A 17,953-nucleotide genomic window follows, 5' to 3' on the forward strand; every position below is an offset into this window, starting at 1 on the left:
ACTCTGTGATGCTAGCATCCCGTATGGGTGCCAGTTCAAGTCCTGGCTATTGCACTTCCAATCCAGCTCCCTACTAATCGCCTGGGAAAGCAAAAATAGCCCAAATGCCATCCACATGGAAGACCCAGATGGAATTCTAGGCTCTCGACTTCAGCCTGGTCTAGCCCTGGTCTTTGTGGTCATCTGGGTAGTAACCAGTGGATGGAAGATCTCTCTGTCTCTCCCTCTTTTTGGTAAATCTGACTTTCAAATAAATAAATCTTTAACCTCATTCCTAGTTCAATTTTATGTGCCTGACTCTTATTTTTTCCTTTTTAGTTTATCAATTACTCTAGAATTTGTTTTGTGTCTATATTTTATGTTTCAATATAAACTACAATATTGGAACATGTTAATGCATACCATCCATTTATTTTACTGAAAAAAATTACAATGTTAAGAAGTTATAAAGCATAGTTTAAGGAAGCTACTTCACTCATGTGTACAGTCAGTTTTTGCAACATTTTAAAGATGTAAAGTTTTACTGTTCTCCTTTGCATGATTTTTGTCCCAGGTAACGAAAATCTAAATAAATCTGAGTATCACTGGCTCAGTTCACTATTGATTCATTTTTGTTTGTTTTCCAGTAGCACAAAGAGAGCAATGTAGATTGTTCAAATACATCATGGTGTATTAGACTAAACATTGGATTCAAGACATGAAATTTTGGCTCTCTGCTAACTGAACTGCCTCAGCCAACTATGTAGTCCTGTGATCTTTGGCAAGTCAATTAGCGTCTCTGGTTCTCAAGCTTTTTCATCTTAAAAAAAAAAAAAAACTAGAAAACTAGAAAACAGAAACAATAGGATTAAATTGTTTTCTCTTGACTACCTCTGGAATCAATGGGTATCGGCTCTGATTTTACCATTTTGGATTTTTAACCTTTCTATTTCCTTTTTTAAATATGTATTTATTGATTTATTTATTTGAAAGGAGAGTTACAAAGAGAGAAAGAGAGAGAGAGTCAGTCTTCCATGTGCTGGTTCACTCCCAAATGGCCATGGAGGCCAGGGCTGAGCCAGGCTGAAGCCAGCAGCCTGGAACTCCATCCAGGTCTCTCCCATGGGTCAGGGGCCCAAGCACTTCGGCCATCCTCTGCTGCTTTCCCAGGAACATTAGCAGGAAGCTGTATCAGAAGTAGAACAGCCAGGACTCCAACTGGTGCCAATCTGGATTGCCAGCACTGGAGGTGGCAGCTTAACCCTCTACATCATAGAGCCGGCACCTAGACTTTTCTATTAAATTATTAGTGGGATCAGAGCATCTATAATAAGTTTACAGCTACTAGTCTTATAACACAACATGCATGGTTACCTTTTTAAGCATGTTAACTGTCAGAATGAATGCTTATTGTATAGAATCCACAAAGCAGAATCCATTCACAAGAGAATTTAGTAAACAAAGATGTATCAGAGATGCAACAAATCCATCTCACTCTCCTCCTCCATTGCTACCATGAAAATCCAAGTCATAATCATTTTTAAATGGAACTAAAAGAATAGCTTCCTATTTAACATCACTTTTGCCCACAATAAAATCATTCTCTCTCCATGATTCATAACCATGTATTTCTAAAGTGAAGAACGAGATCATGCTACTTTGCTGCCTGAGACTCTTGAATGTCTTCTCCCTGCACTTGGAAAGCAAAATTTAAACTGTTTCCTATGGCCTGGAAGGGCCTGCGTGACCCTGCTTGTGCCTCTCCCATGTAAGGTAACAGCATGTTCTTTCTTGATCACTGCATTCCAACCATACTGACCTTTTCTTCAGTTCCCCAGATCTGCAGGGATTCATTCTGTTACAGGGGCTTTGTGCATGCTGTCCTGCTTTATGGAATGATTCCCTTTCTTTCTTTTATCTAATTAGCACTAAGCTTTAAGATCTTAAATGCAAGGTAAGTTCCTTGGGGAAGCGTCTCAGATAACCTAAGGACCCCCTCTTACATTCTCTGAGGACACCAAAGCACTTGTTACTCATGATATGTGCCACTGTCTTCAAGAGGACACTTGTTGGACTAAATCTGTCTCTTCATTAGACTGGAACATCCTTGAGGGCTGAACCTTTATCCATCTTGTTCACAATTACACATCCGGCAGAAAGCACAGAGCAGGCAACACACACCTATTTGTAAATGAGTAAGTTAAGGTATGGCTTTAAGGAAAAGGGCTGGCTGAGTTTTATCATTCCCCAGTGCCTAGCACAGTGTCTGGACACTTCATAGGCACTCAATAAATGTTAGAACATTAATGGGCCTTGAAACAACAGGTGACTAGAAGATTTTCCTAGTTATCCAACTGACACCATAAATGTGTTGTCTTGAAGCCTCTTCATTGGTTTTATTAGAGTAAATGCTCACCAAAGCAAGTCTTCCATGCAGGTCTTGAAGTCCAGGAATTGAGCAGGAAATTCTAGTTTCTAAAATCCCACTCCATCATTCAGCTTCCCCAAGCCATAATCAGATTTGTCTGTGTGTCTGTATCCAATGGCGCAAATGAAAATAGCTATACTACAAAGCAAAAAGAAAATAAAATGTGATGATGTATTATTACAGTAAGAATCATGAAGATTATTTGCTGCTTTCCTATTACTTCTTATATAATTTATCATTTCTCTTTTCATATAAAAGTCAAAAGGTTGATTTATGAGTTTTCATCTGTTTGCTAGTGATACCACACCATTGAATACTCATACATTTGTCAGTATTCCCTCTGTCCAAGATCCCTTGCAATACTTTGTGCAGACGATTGTGTAATACCAGGGTTGGTGATCTGCAGAGATATCTTTATATGTATACACAGTTACCTTTGGATACTAAAGGTGATCACAATAAAATTAATTCACACTAGTGATAATACTCACCTTTAATTGAATGCTTACTCTATCCTGGGAAGTGAGTTAAATGTTTTGCATTTGTCACCTCTCACCCTTGTAATAGTCTTTTGGGGGTAGGTATGTCTATTTAGCTTTATTTTTACACATAAGAAGACTGAAACTTAGAGATGCTAAGGCACTTTCTGAGAGTCATAATTTGAACTGGTTCTCAAGTTGCAAACACATATAGTGTTACTGCTAGCTGGTTTACTGGGCATGTGTTGATGTCCTTTTTTAGGAATGTGACTCCTGTCCTACCATTCTTCCCTCAATTATCCCCATACATAAGACAATACTTATTTTTGCCTCTTTCCTTGTTATTGTTTTGGGAAACAACTTCTGAGATCAATAAGTACATCAAAGAATTATTCTGAACCACTCAGAGACATGATGTCATCTTGAATGGGTTTTAATTTCATGTTTTCACCCTAGGAAAGGAGAGGATTACATGTAATATTCGTGTCTCCTTCCCAGTAAACATTTTAGAAAAGATAGAATAATGTGGCTAAAAGGGAAAAGAGCATGTCTGGGATACTAGTTCCTAGTTGTCCACAAACTATCTCTGTTATCATAAGAAACCACTTAACCTCTCAGCTCCTCAATTTCAGACTTAAACAAGTTGAATCACTTCTAACTCTAAATAGTTCTGGCCATGTGATTTTTGCTGTAACTGAAGCCCACATTTAAAATTCAAAGAAATATATATGAAATAAAATCATTGTCATCATATTCTGTGAGCTTAGTAAAAAAAAAAAAAAAGGAAAAACTAGCGATCCTTTTTCCATGGCCATCTACACAGCTTATCAACGGATGAGAATTCATAATAACCTCTTTTTTTCAGATGCCCCTTTAACTATAATTCTCTCATTTTTGCTCAATTTTATTTCTTAAATATTCATTTATTATTAATTTGAAAGGATGAGTTAGAGGGAGACATAAACACACACAGAGAGAGTGTGTGTGTGTATGTGTGTGTGTGTGTTAGAGAGAGAGAGAGAGAGAGAGAGAGATCTTCCACCTACTGGTTCACTCCCCAAATGGCTGCAGCAGCTGGAGCTGGGCCAGTCTGAAGCCAGGAGTCAGGAGCTTCTTCTGGGTCTCTCAGGTGGGTGCAGGGGCCCAAGCACTTTGAACCATCTGCTGCCTTCCCAAGTGCATTAGCAAGGAGATGGATCAGATGTGGAACATTGCAAGTGGCAGCTTAACCCACTTTTCCACAGTGCCAGGCCCTTAATTTCTGAAAGTTCTAATTCAGTAAGTAACAAATTCAAATTCAGTAAGTAACATTATGGCTACAAATATGGTGATGCAGTGATGCAGGTATCTCTTTGATACACTGATACCACATTTTCTTTATCCAGTCATCAGTTGATGGATATCTAGGCTGATTCCACAGCTTAGCTATTGTGAATTCAGCTGCTATAAACAGGCAACACTTTCATAGGTTGATTTCATTTCCGTTGGTTATATTCCCAGGAATGGGATGACTGGGTCATGTGGTAGATCTATTTTTAGTTTTCTGAGGAATTTCCACACTGTCTTTAGTTTTTGTTCATCTATCTAAAAGGCAGGAAAATAGAGAGAGAGATGCTACATTCATTGGTTCACTCACCAAATGCCTGTAACAGGAAGAGATTTTGAGTCAGGACCCGATTTGGGTCTCCCCTATGGGTGGCAACTACCTGAGCCATCACCTCTTGCCTTACTGGTTATGCATTAGGAAGAAGCTGAAATCGAGAGTGGTGCCAGAAATGAAACCCAAGCATTCCAATATGGGATGTGGGCATCCCTAGCAGAATCTTCACTAAACACTGCAGTCTGAAGTGATATTTTCAAAACTAAAAATATTATGGAATGAATGGCATTATTTCACATATTTGCAACCTGATTTGGCATTCAATCAACTGTTTGGCTTAAGTATGTGAAAAAACCCAACCTCATATGGATATATAGGTGGACAAGGAAGGATATTACAGATCCTCTGAAAGGTTTCAATAAACACCCCTCAGGCCTTCAGAGACTTTGAGAACTGTTGTTTTAATCCTGTGATGTGGCAAATGGAAGAAAAAGCCAATAAGTGATGCTGAGTATAATTGTATCTTGACTACAATAATGATTCTTAACAAGGAGTCTATCATTTCCCATGTAGATCCTTACTTCTTACTCCATTGTTCAGTACAACACTAATAATGGCATGCCTCATTTGTTAGCATTATTTCAAGGGTTTTTACCCTTGGTACAATTGGCCCTCTGAGATATCTGATAGAAAGCCAGAGAGGATAAATCCCCAAAACAGCACTCCAGCCATGTAGTCAGTTGTCAGGGTTTTTGATCCAACACATGAGAAGGAAAAAAAAAAAAAGAACTATATAGTTAGCAAGAAGTCAGAAAATTCTAGGGGCAAGGGGAGGGGAAGTAAAGAACAAATCAAGATTTATTATAAGCTCTCTGTGACCTCCTCCATAAGTGTGAGTTTATAAGAACCACAAGAGAGGGGTATGTTATCCTAACTTTTCAGAGTAAGGAATGGATACTCACAGTGGCTACATGCCTTGCCCAAAGTTACACAGTGTTTAATGCCAGAGCATGTTTTCTTTCCTTTATATCACACTGGCTCGGTATTCAGTAAATGTTTGAAGAACAGAAAAGCCATGTCTTAGAAGTTAGGAAGTTTAGTAACATTTAGATTTTCATATGGTTTGAGAGGAGTGGTCTTCTAACTGCTGGGTAACTGACATCAAAGGACATGGCTTAATTAGGTCAAGATAGAAGCATTCACAACATGAATCCTAACCTGTACAATGCGGACACTGGATCAGATGATTACTCAGGCTCTTCAGCATTTCTAATATGGTAGGTCATAAACCTGATGCATACATAAAGTGTCTGACCAAGGAATTCTTACATAGGATCCACTAACATAGGAGCCAATCTTCAGACCTGAGTCCACATCTATAAATTGTTACATGAATATAGCTGCTTAGAGCATTATAGAAAACTATGAGTTAATAAACAATACTATAGAGGGCTGCATTGTGGTTCAATGGGTTAAACTGTCACCTGTGATGCCAGCATCCCATGAGCACTGGTTGGAGTCCCAGCTGTTCATCTGCAGGGGCAGATGGCCAAAGTACTTTGGCTCCTGCCACTCACATGGGAGAACCAGATTGAATTCACGGCTCCTAGCTTCTGCCTGACCCAGCCCCAGAAGTTGTGGCCATATGGTGAGTGACCTAGTAGAGGGAAGAGCTTGCTCGCTCTATCTCACTCTCACTCTGTGTGTGTGTGTGTCTGTGTCTGCCTCTCCCACTCTCTCTGTGACTCTGCCTTCAAAATAAATAAATAAATCTTTTAAAAATAAAACAAACAACACTATAAGTGACTATCAATTTACTTGAGTAGATGACAGGTGCTTACTTAACTCACAATAAAGCTATATTAGTATTTTATGGAATTATGCATTACAAGAAGTAGAGGACCATGCAGATTTTATTAAGAAATACTGACAAAGGGGGAAATAATGGTCTATTCCCAGCCTATTAAGACGCTGCCCAATCTCTTTATAGAAATCCTGCATCTTGTTTTCCTAAAGTTCACCCTCCAGCACTGGGCAAAAATTAACCACTTTTATTTATTCTAATAAAACAGAGCAGATGATCTTAATCAGTGTGCTGGTTTTAAAAAAGAGTGAATAATTTTCCAAGAGATAGATTCATTTTTAAAATATATGTTATCAATCCCTAATTCAGGCAGTAGTGAAAATAGCAAGGCCGTAGGAAGAAGGAGTCAAATTGAAGGTAGGGGACCAATTGCAGGTAGACTGGGCATCCTGGGAATCTGGCCAAGAGTCTGCTCTCCTATGCTATGCCTGAAATGCATGGCTCTTTCTTACCCAATTTAACCGGAATAATTTTTTAAATATTTTATTTGAAAGGCAGAATTACAAAAAGAGGGGGGGGGGGGGACTGGAGCTGGGCCAGCCTGAAGCCAGGAGTCAGGAGCTTGTTTTGGGTCTCTTACATGGGTGTAGGACCCAAGAACTTGGACCATCTGCTGCCTTCCCATGCCCAGCCAGGAAGCAGCAGGGAGCTGGATCAGATGTGGAGACTGCAAGTGGCAGATTATTATTTTTGTTTATGTGATCCCTTTGGTTCTTAGTCCTATCATTATGATCAATTGTGAACAGAAATTGATCACTGGGACTAGTGAGATGGCATTGGTATATGCCACCTTGATGGGATTGAATTGGAATCTCCTGGTATGTTTCTAACTCTACCATTTGAGGTAAGTCAGTTTGAGCATGTCCCGAATTGCACATCTCTTCCCTCTCTTATCCCACTCTTATATTTAACAGCGATCACTTTTCAGTTAAGTTTCAGCACTTAGGAATAATTGTGTATTGATTACAGTATTCAACCAAAAGTATTAACTAGAACAAACAAACAAAAATACTAAGAGGGATAACATATTAAGTTGTTCTAAAAGTTCTAAGATCCTTTACAATGGTTCAAAATCAGTAAATAACATCAAGCTCCAGCAAAGGAGTAGAAGGTTAAGACTTGGAATCCTCTTTTATTAGTTATTTGAAAGCTTGGGTTCACCAGAATATGTGCAAAGAGATACTGCATTCATGTTAAGGATTCTCCTTTATTTTTCTATTTCATTGAACATCTTTGGCTCCATAAACGTTCTGATTTTTTACTTCCCAGATTTCTGTGGACCATGGTAATGAACAAAGGGAAAATGTTACTAAAGCTAAAACAAACAATAAACATCAACATTGTATGCAATGCAGGCAAACTAGCTCAACAAATTCCCTTCTTATCTGGGTTGCAATGAGAATAGAAAAAAATGGAATGATGATGTTTTGCTAAAAGTAGCATTTCACTTTTTGGAAAGGGCACCAGGGGTTCAAGGAAGGCTAAAGCCACACTTCCTTTCTGTCAGGCAACTTGTGACTATATTTCTGATATCCTAGCCTTTTTACTCTTGCTGTTTCTCGTGAACATGTGGGCCCCACTCAGTGACCGCTATGGAAAAGATGGAGAGATCAGGACACTGAAGACAACACACCATTAATCAAAAGCCATTTTGGCTGAAAAAGGAGGAGGCTGCCAAATCTCTGAGAAGCACATACTAATATAAGTTCAATAACTCACTTATTTTTAAAAATCACTTTGTATTTCTCTAAAATATCATTTATCTTGTTCTGTATATCTTCAAGATCCCCTGTATTACTAAACATGTAACTTCATTTGTATTCCAATTTAGCTGGGTCCTAATCAATGAAACTCTTTTCTTCACTTGTTTCCTGCAATAATAAAATAAAACCTGGGGAGACAGGGGGATCTCTACCTTGGGGAGCCATTTTTTTAAAAAGAAAACTTGCTCAAGAAGGGGTACTAATATTATTTCTAGTAGAAAATAATAACATAGTAAAAGAAAATCCTACTGCCCAAGATTAATAAACTCAGGTTGACAGAAAGTTTCCAATAATCTCTGACAAACCCAAATTCAGCATATTAGGACCTTCAAGTATTGTAGCTACATTTCAAAATATAAAATAGGGGTGAGTGTTTGGCACAGCTCTTAAGATGCTGCTTGGTATGCCTCTATCTCAAACTGGAGTACCTGGCTTCGAGTCCTTGCTCCCCTTCTGAACCCAGTTTCGACCTAATGAACAACCTTGGAGGTAGCATGTGATTGCTCAAGTACTAGAGTCTGCTTAACCTGGGGGAGTCCCAGTTTGAGTTCCATGCTCCTGGCTTCATCCTGGCCTAGCCCTGGCAGTGCCATATAGCAATGCCATAACAGAACAGGTTTTTCTTGAAAAGTGTTGTATTGTATTAGGGGAGTGAAGACTCATTCATTCATTATCTCCCCATTCTAGCCTTCCAAATAAGTACAAATTTCAAAAATACATAAAATAATTATTTGTCAAAATTTATCAAATTGATAAAACCCTGTAGTAATAACCCAGAATATCTCTATGAAAGATTCTCTCTGTCTCTCTGTCTCTCTGCCCCTCTCTCTCTCTCTCTCCCTCTTCTTTCTCTCTCTCTCCCCTTCTCTCCCTATACATACAAATACATGCTCACAGAGTGTGATTTTAAACATCCATGTTCAGGGGCTAGTGTTGTGGCATAGTGAGTTAAGCTGCCATCTGTGATGCCAGCATCACAAATGGGCACTACTTCAAGCCCTAGGTGCTACACTTCCCATTAGCTCCATGCTAATGGCTTAGAAAGCAGCAGAAGATGGCCCAACTACTTGGGCTCCTGCATCCTCATGGGAGCCCTGGAAAAAGCTTCTGACTCCTGTTTTCAGCCTGGCCCAGCAACAGCTGTTGTGGCCATCTGGAGAGTGAACCAGCAGATGGAACTCCCTCTCTCTCTCTCTCTCTCTTTATTTTCAAATAAATAAATCTTAAAAAAAAAATTCATGTCCAAAGTGACATGTTATTTCCTCCTGACTTTAGAAAATTTCACATCAAGTTGCTTACAACAAAAGTAGATTCAGACCACAGTACATTTGGGGCATTCTCTGCTATTTATGAAGTTAAACATGGATATCTAACTTTTCCAATTATATTCCTCAAGTATTATTCCTTTTTGTCCATAAACTTTCTTGAGTACAAGTAGCATATTTCATTGGAGCATTTCTTTTTTCTCCCCAAAACCATCTTTTGGCTAATTCTAAAACTGAATTGCTATATATAGGAGTCAGATAAACAGACATCTTGATGTAAGAGTTATTTCCAGACAGCAGGGCAAAAATGGATTTAACCACTGCATCAATTATCTCAGAGATGTAAAAGCTGACATGGAATTCAGCTGAGAAAACTCCTAGTTGACTATGAATTATTTCAAAATCTGCTGTGTCATATAGCAATACCATAACCAGACAGGTTTTTCTTGAAAACAGTGTTGTATTGTTTGTCATCAGTTTCAATGCCCAAGAACAAGAAACACTGACCTGATATACTCATCATAATGAGAAAAAGTCATTCACAATAAAGCAAACATTTTTTCTTTATGATAAGCTATACTGTCATTCAGAGATAAATCCTGTTTGTTTTAGCTGTGGATCGGATTTAATAGTAGGCAGCAATCTCATCATAATAGACCTTAATAATAGACCTTACTAATGGTTGAAGCAGGATGGTTGATTTGCCTGCTGGATCATCAAGACAAAACTCAGAGCTACTAGAGCTCTGGGTCCCCAAGACCATAATATTTATTTTATCTTCTTTGCCTTTGGAGCTGTATTTCTCAAAGTGATGCTGAGTGCTATTATGATCAAGGGATATTCCTGATAACAGTGTATTCTCTTGTCCCTTGTGATTCCCATTTTCTACATGAAGTATTTCAAAAACATGGAAAAAAATGAATTAAATGTAAGTTTATTTTGATGCAAAAATTTTGAAATCTATGCATCACTTTTCATTAAAAAGTTCATAGAAATGAATGTTATGAAAAACTATGCATGGATTTAAAACTTTTCTTGCACCAAAATAGATTTATGTTTTAATTCCAGCTTTGCATAAATTTTGAAAGCACCCTGATATTCTATGCAACCAAAGAAATGTACCATGCAAAGAGGCATATTTCAATTTCTGAAAATTATTCTAGTAAAGAAACCTGTTTGGCACAGAACTTGCCAAACGTATTAACCACAAAATTCATTTTTTGAAACATCAACTACCATTTCATAGAATAGTTATTTCAAGATAGATAGTCATCTGTGGAAGTTGTGATGTACTGCCCACGCTTCCCTTAAGGATTGATGTGTTCATTCCCTCAGCTTCTGGAATACTTCTGGCTCATGGGACTCAGCAGCCAGCTCTCTCCAAAAATTACCATGAGCTGGAGCAAACTGCTCATCCCAAATTCAAAACGCCTCCCCAGGAACATTCGCATGCAAGGACTGGCTAAGATGAGAGTTTAAAGCCTGACCACTCAAAACAAGGTAGGACATTTCTGAAGAGATATCCCAGGTTCAGAGCTCACCATTGGGTTGGCTAAGCCTGCCTCAAGGCTATTCCACAGCTTAACTTCTCTGCCTGTTCCTGTCTTCTTCCCTTCTTTTTTATTTTCTTGCCTTCTCTTTTATTTCCTTGAATAGTTGCTGATCTTGAGTACTGCCAAATAAATTTCCTGAATACTTGTCTCTATCTCAGATTGTACTTTTGAAACAACCCGACCTACAAAACATTTTAGGACACTAAGGGGTTATAAAGACTACCAAAGAAAGGGGATGCACACAAAATCATGAAAGAAAACATGTGAGATTTTGGAAGAAGCTTAATAGAAAACATGGAGTGAATAGTGAACCTCTATTTATTTTCTTTTAATAAGCAGAGTTGGAGTCCCAGCTGAGGAGTAATAGGCTATATGAGGAAGCTATAAAGATATCTTGGTCTGCAGGAGCAAAAAAAAAATCTAACCAGGTTCAACAGATAAAAGCTAGAAGTGCCTATGAGAAATTACAAGTCTCCATTATTATCATCTGAATTACAGGAGTCTTAACTGGATTTCTTTCCTCCATTCCTGCATTCTTTCAGTAAATTCTCCCCCTCTCAGCCAGACTGATGTTTTCAAAATGTAAATTATGAACATGCTACATTCCTGATTGAAATCCTTCAATTGCATTCATTACTCTCAACTTTCTTAACTTGCCTTATAAGACCTTTTATGATTTAACCTCTCCAGGAACACAGGACTAATTCCCAGTACTCCAATTTAACTTTTTATTATATATTCTGTTGTAGATATTATTTATCTATCCATTTACCTATTATCTATCTGTTTCAAATACAAGTTATTAAACATGATGCATGTATCAATTATAATTACAGCCTTTAGAAGCCATGTAATTTTGCTGAGAAAATTAGAGAATATAGAGTATTAAGTTTGTTGGTTTAAATGAACAGTTTCTGAAATGTGTGTTGTGTTCAGCTGTGACCTGTGTCACAAATAATTTAGTATGAATAAAAGAATATCAACATCTGAAAATTATATTCATAAATAAGTACATTGTAAGGTAATTGCTTTAATATAGATCACTCTGCAACCTACTATGGTTTCTTGAGTGGAAGAAAAAGAGGAAGTTCTTGCTGGGTCATTGGGAATTGTTCATAACGCTGGGTAAGTTCATGGAAATTTGCCTTATAAGTGAGTTCATCAATCACTGTGATACATGGAGAATATCTCTGTTTTATATTGTTGATGCAGTAAACTTTCAAAGGCCAAGGAGACCACTTTTGACATATAGGAAGGCTGCAGATGATAGTTGTACCACTGAGAATCCAGCAAGCCAGAAGATTGACCACAGCAATACATTTAACATGTATAGCTTACACAAGTCTAGACATGTAGCAATGATTTGCTAACATTTTAGCACAGATTTGTTCTATAGGTAACAAGATATTTACTGAGACTTTTCATATTACCATGGAATTGGCAATGTAGCTTCAAAGGTAGAGAAAAGAATCTCTAAACATTTATACATATGTATTACTAGGAGAGTCAACAACAATTAAGTCCAGAACCTTTTATAAAGGCTTCTAAAAAGTGGAAGAACTAGGGAGGGGATTTTGCCTAGCAGTTAAGACACCAGTTAACATGCCTGTGGGCCACATGACAGTGTCTATGTTTACTGTCTGTCTCTGGCTCCTGATTCTAGCTTCCTGCTAATGCAGTGATGATGGCTCAAGTAAGTGATTAACTGCCACTCACATGGGAGACCTAGATTGAGTTCCTGTCTCTCAGCTTCAGCACAAACCAGTCCCAGCCATTGCAGCATTGCAGGCATTTGGTTGGAAGAGAACCAGGAAATGGGGGCTGTCAGTCTCTCTCCTGCTCTCCCTCTCCCCTTCATTGCCTCCCTCCATTCTTCTCTGTTTCTCTCTGGTGTGGGTGTCTCTCTGAATCTCAAATAAAATAAACATTTTCATTTAAAAAAAAAAGTGAGAGGGCCAGTGCTGTGGCACAGTGGGTAAAGTTGCCACCTGCAGTGCCAGCATCTCATACTGGCACCGGTTCAAGACTCGGCTGCTCTACATCTGATCCAGCTCTCTGCTATGGCCTGAGAAAGCAGGAGAAGATGGCCCAAGTCCTTGGGCCTCTGCACTCACAGTGGGGACCTAGAAGACGTTCCTAACTTCTGGCTTCGGATTGGTGCAGCTCCAGCCATTGCCACCATTTGGTGAGTGAACCAGTGGATGGAAAACCCCTCCTTCCCTTCCTCTCTCTTTCTCCCTCTCCCTCTCCCCTTCCCTGTCTGTCTCTCTCTCTTTCTCTCTGCCTCTGCCTCTGCCTCTCTGTAACTCTGACTTTCAACTAAGTACATAAATCTTTAAAAAAATAAAAAGTGAGAGAGAACTGACCAAAAAAGCACAAGCAACTGTCCCAAGTCAATACCCATGGTGAGTTAGGGTAGAAGATAGGGGAGGGGGAGAGATGGGGAAATTATTACAATTTTCAAAACACTCAATTTATGATTAAAACGTTTTTCTCTTTTGTCCCTATGTGGGAAAAGCTGAGAGTGACTCCCTTTCAAAGTCAAGAGGACTGAAGAGCCAAGAGAATAGGGGTTCCCTTCAAGAAAGTAAAGCCATTTTCTCATTTCTTAACTCTTGCAATTTGCAAAGCTATGAACTACAGGCCCATCTCTGTGTATTCATAAAATTGAGGTGGTCCTTGGGGAGGGAATTCTTGAGAAAGCTTTTTGTGTTTCTCTATGAATTAAAATATACTTAAACATTTAAGTGTTGTCTACTAATAATTTGGTAATTTCTCAAGGTGACAGGTTTTCATGAGAAGTTGGTAGCAAATAAACAACTAAATATCATAGTACAGGCTGACAAGGAGGAGGCTGGCCCCCTTAATCCTTGGGGACATTGAAGAAGACTTCAGCAGCTCTCATGGCCCATCATGAAAATAAAACAGATCATTAAAGACAACAGAGAGCTAAGAGATGTGATAACCATGGCCAGAGAAGAGGTTAAGAGTGTGCACCATAATCAAGACTTTTTCCAAGTGGCTCCTCATCAATGAAGGAAGCTAAGTCAGAACACTATCCCCAAGAAAATGACACTGACCACCTATGTGAATTATTATATCAGTGAATACCACTGATGGAATGGAACCATAGTAAACCAGAGCATATCCAGGGAGGCCTCCTTACTAACAAAAGATCACCAGTTGTGTAAGAAGACACAAAAAATGCAAAAATGCATGTTCCTGGGTTGGAAGAACTAATATCATCAAAATGTCCACACTACTGAAAGCGATTTACAAATTTAAAGTGATCACAATCAAAATACCAACAACATTCTTCTCAGATTGAGAAAAATGATGCTAAAATTCAGATGGAAACAAGAGACCCCCAAATAGCCAAAGCAATCTTATACAACAAAAACAAAGCAAGAGGCATCACAATATCAGATTTCAAGACATACTACAAGGCAGTTATCATCAAAACAGCCTGATATTGGCACAATAATAGACATGTAGACCAATAGAACAGAATAGAAACTCCAGAAATCAGTCCACGTATCTACAACCAACTAATCTTGGACAAAGGAGCTAAAAATCAATACCTGGAGAAAGAACAGTGTTTTCAACAACTGGTATGGGAAAAATAGGATCTCTGTATGTAGAATATGAAACAAGACCACTACTTTACACCTTATACAAAACTCAACTAAAAAATGGATCAAGGATCTAAATCTACACACTGATCCTATCAAATTACTAGAGGAGAAAATTGGGGAAACTCTGCAAGACATTGGCATAGGCAAAGACTTCTTGGAGAAGACCCCAGAAGCACAGGCAATCAATCCAAAAATAGACAAATGGGATTACATCAAGCAAAGAAACGTCTGCACTGTATAGGAAGCACTCAATAAAGGGAAGAGGAAATTGAGAGAATGGGAGAAAATATTTGCAAACTATGCAACTGATAAAGGATTAATATCCAGAAACTATATAAAAAGCTAAAGAAACTCAACAACAACAAACAAGCAATCCAGATAAGAAATGGGCAAAGGACTCGAACAGACATTTTTCAAAAGAGGAAATTCAAATGGCCAACAAACACATGAAAAAATGCTCAGGATCACTAGCTATCAGGAACATGAAAATAAAAAGTACAATTAAGTTTCACCTTACCCCATTTAGAGTTGCTTTCATACAAGAGTTACCAAATAAATTCTGGCAAGGATATGGGTAGAAAAGATATCCTAATCCACTGTTGGTGGGAATGTAAACTAGTACAGCCATTGTGGAAGACAATATGGAGACTCCTCAAAGATCTAAAAATAGATCTACCATATGACCCAGCCATGTCACTCCTGGGAATTTACCAAATGAAATGAAATCAGCATATAAAAGAGATATCTGTACTCCCTGTGTTTATTGCAGATCAATTCACAATAGCTAAGATATGGAATCAACCCAGTTGTCCATCAACTGATGACTGGATAAACAAAATGTGGTATATATACTCTATGGAATACTAGTCAGCCATAAAAAGGAATAAAATCTTGTCTATTGCAACAAAATGGATGCAAATGAAAATCATTACACTTAGTGAAATAAGTCCCAAAAGGACAAAAATCATATTTCCCCTGATCTGTGGTAACTAATAAGGACAAAAATATAATGTAAACGTGCAAAATTGGCATTTTGAGATTGGATTATAGTTTACAGCCCTTGTCTCTATTGTTGAGGAACAGGTTTTTTTTTATTTTTACTATTTGTTTAATTCTTTACTTAATGAAAGGTTAAGTGTATGATTATAAAATATGTTGAAAGTATGTCATTGTATAAATTAAAAAGAAAGGATAAGGAAAGAAGAAAGAGGGAGGGTAGGAGTGTGGGATAGAGGGTAGGATGGAAAGTATCACTATGCTTATAAGTCTGTATATGTGAAATACATGAACTTTGTTCAGTTTACATAAATAAAAAATTATTTTAAAAATTACCTGGAAAAAATGAAGAAACTCATAACCTCTCCTGTTTCCCCTCCTACATCCAGTACAAGAATAATTTTTGCCTTGAAAAGTAAAGAAATCCCAACCCAACTCTACCTGTCCTTCCACCTACATCATGTTACCTTTCCCTCTCTAAGTCTCCCAAGCATCAGACTAATCAGAAATGAAAGGAGAATGGTATTATGCCAGACATGAGATAGGAGGGTTAAACTGAATTGGGCTGGGTTGTTAATAAACAAAAGTGCCTATACATTTATATAAAATACCTAAAAATTTTTTAAAAGAAAGGAAACTTCCACAAAAGCCCATGTAATCACTGACATGAAAGCAACGAAATGTTCCACAGTTCTACTACATTATATGGAGACTGCTAAAACAACTTACATTTATCTTTCATGGTGATTAGCATAGTACAAGACATGTAACAAATGTTCAACACATATGAGTGCATTGATAAAGAAGAGGATGCTTAGCTGGCAGCAGGGCCCAGGACAGAATGTAGTAGGAAGAAGCTATAATCCCTTAGAAGATACTGTGTTTCAGTAGAAAAAAAAAGGAGGAAGGTGGAATGGGAAGTAGGTAAGGGAAAAAGAAAATGAAAAGAAGGAAACAATTAAACTACAATGTAAATTGTGAAAACACAATAGCACGTGTTAAGGAAGATGCTAAAAAGGGGAAGCATTAATGAGGAGAATGAAAAGCAGAAGAAAGTTAAACAAAAGAGAACAGACAAAAAGAGTGCATACCTGCAGGATGTGTATGATTGATATTTTACACTCCAATAAAAGTATATATGAGCATGCTATGAGTTGGATGTTGAATGGCCCCCCAAAGGCCCGTTTACAAAGCCTTGGTAGTGCTATTGGAAAGTGATGAAATCTTTAGAAGATGGCCTAATGGGAGGTCACCAGGGGCATAAGGCATTTCTCATGTAACTCCTTGGTAGCCCTCAAAGTGAACTTTTGCGTTCTTGCAAGAAGGTTGTTATGAAAGCCTGACTTTGGGCCCACCCACTCTCTCTGCTTCCTAGCGCAGAATGTGATTGCTCATGCACCGCACATGTGATCTGCCATTCACCACGGGGCCTTCACTAAAGCTTGCACCGTGCTATTTGCACTTTCAGCCTCCACAACTGAGAGCTAAATCAGCCTCTCTTTCCTTCGTAAGTGCCTCATCTCTGGTATTCCATCATAGTAACAAAAGCTGAGTGATACAGAGTATATGTAAAATGAAAGTAAATCAAATGCTTGAATAGATAACTTTTAAAAAGTATAAGAAAATGAAGAAAAATCTTTATGCAAGCTCCACAGAACACTATTCATGAGAATTTTGGGGTTTACACATTTAGAAATAAAATATGTCTGCTTACCTTGGCAAGAAAAAATAATTTTCCTATAAGTTACATATACAATATGGTCCAGAAATTTCACTTTGTACTGAATCAATCCTACAGATGGACTCACTTACAGACTGAAAGTTATAGGATATAGCATACAATATGAAGAAAGAACATGAGAGTGTTATCTAGCATATGATTTTGTACAGAAAAAAAAAAACACAGACCATAGGCCAATGATAATGGATGAAAGCAGGGGAGATATCATATGGAAACCTGATTTTAGTAATATAGCTTATAATTTTGAGTTCCATTCCCCTTACTTTTGGGTTCTATGCTGCAGAGTTTTACACATAGACAAAAGTGTGAATGCAAGATTCTATTTATGAGTCTATTATCCTGACTTAATCATTATTCTAAACAATTAGCTAACCATGAATTTCAGAGAAAACAGATTGTTGTCACTTTATCATCTTTTCACTCTCCTATGTAGTAAAATTTCTTTTAGAATAGATGTTTGAGCAAGTGAACTGCAATCTCACAGAAGATTCTTACTAAAGTCCTCAATCATATAAACATATCCTGGGCCTCTGGCTGTGTCTACGACTGCCAAATCTCAATAGTTGAAAACACCCAAACATTCAACTATTTTCCAATCCTTCTTCAAATGGCACAGAACACATACTTGTACTGAGTACCTCCAGATCCAC

The 17,953-nt window shown here is 38.0% G+C and overlaps 1 long non-coding RNA gene across 1 annotated transcript in view; it reads right to left on the reverse strand.

Annotated features, from left to right (window-relative positions):
* Positions 1-2,400: 2,400 nt before the first annotated feature.
* Positions 2,401-17,953, reverse strand: part of LOC138847514 (uncharacterized) — a 77,259-nt gene continuing 61,706 nt past the window's right edge. The window contains exon 3 of the long non-coding RNA XR_011385361.1: positions 2,401-2,545. This is a non-coding gene — a long non-coding RNA (uncharacterized lncRNA). The remainder of the gene's footprint in view (positions 2,546-17,953) is intronic.

The sequence above is a fragment of the Oryctolagus cuniculus genome, chromosome X (genome assembly GCF_964237555.1).
Source record: "Oryctolagus cuniculus chromosome X, mOryCun1.1, whole genome shotgun sequence".
NCBI classification, from domain to species: Eukaryota; Metazoa; Chordata; class Mammalia; order Lagomorpha; family Leporidae; genus Oryctolagus; species Oryctolagus cuniculus.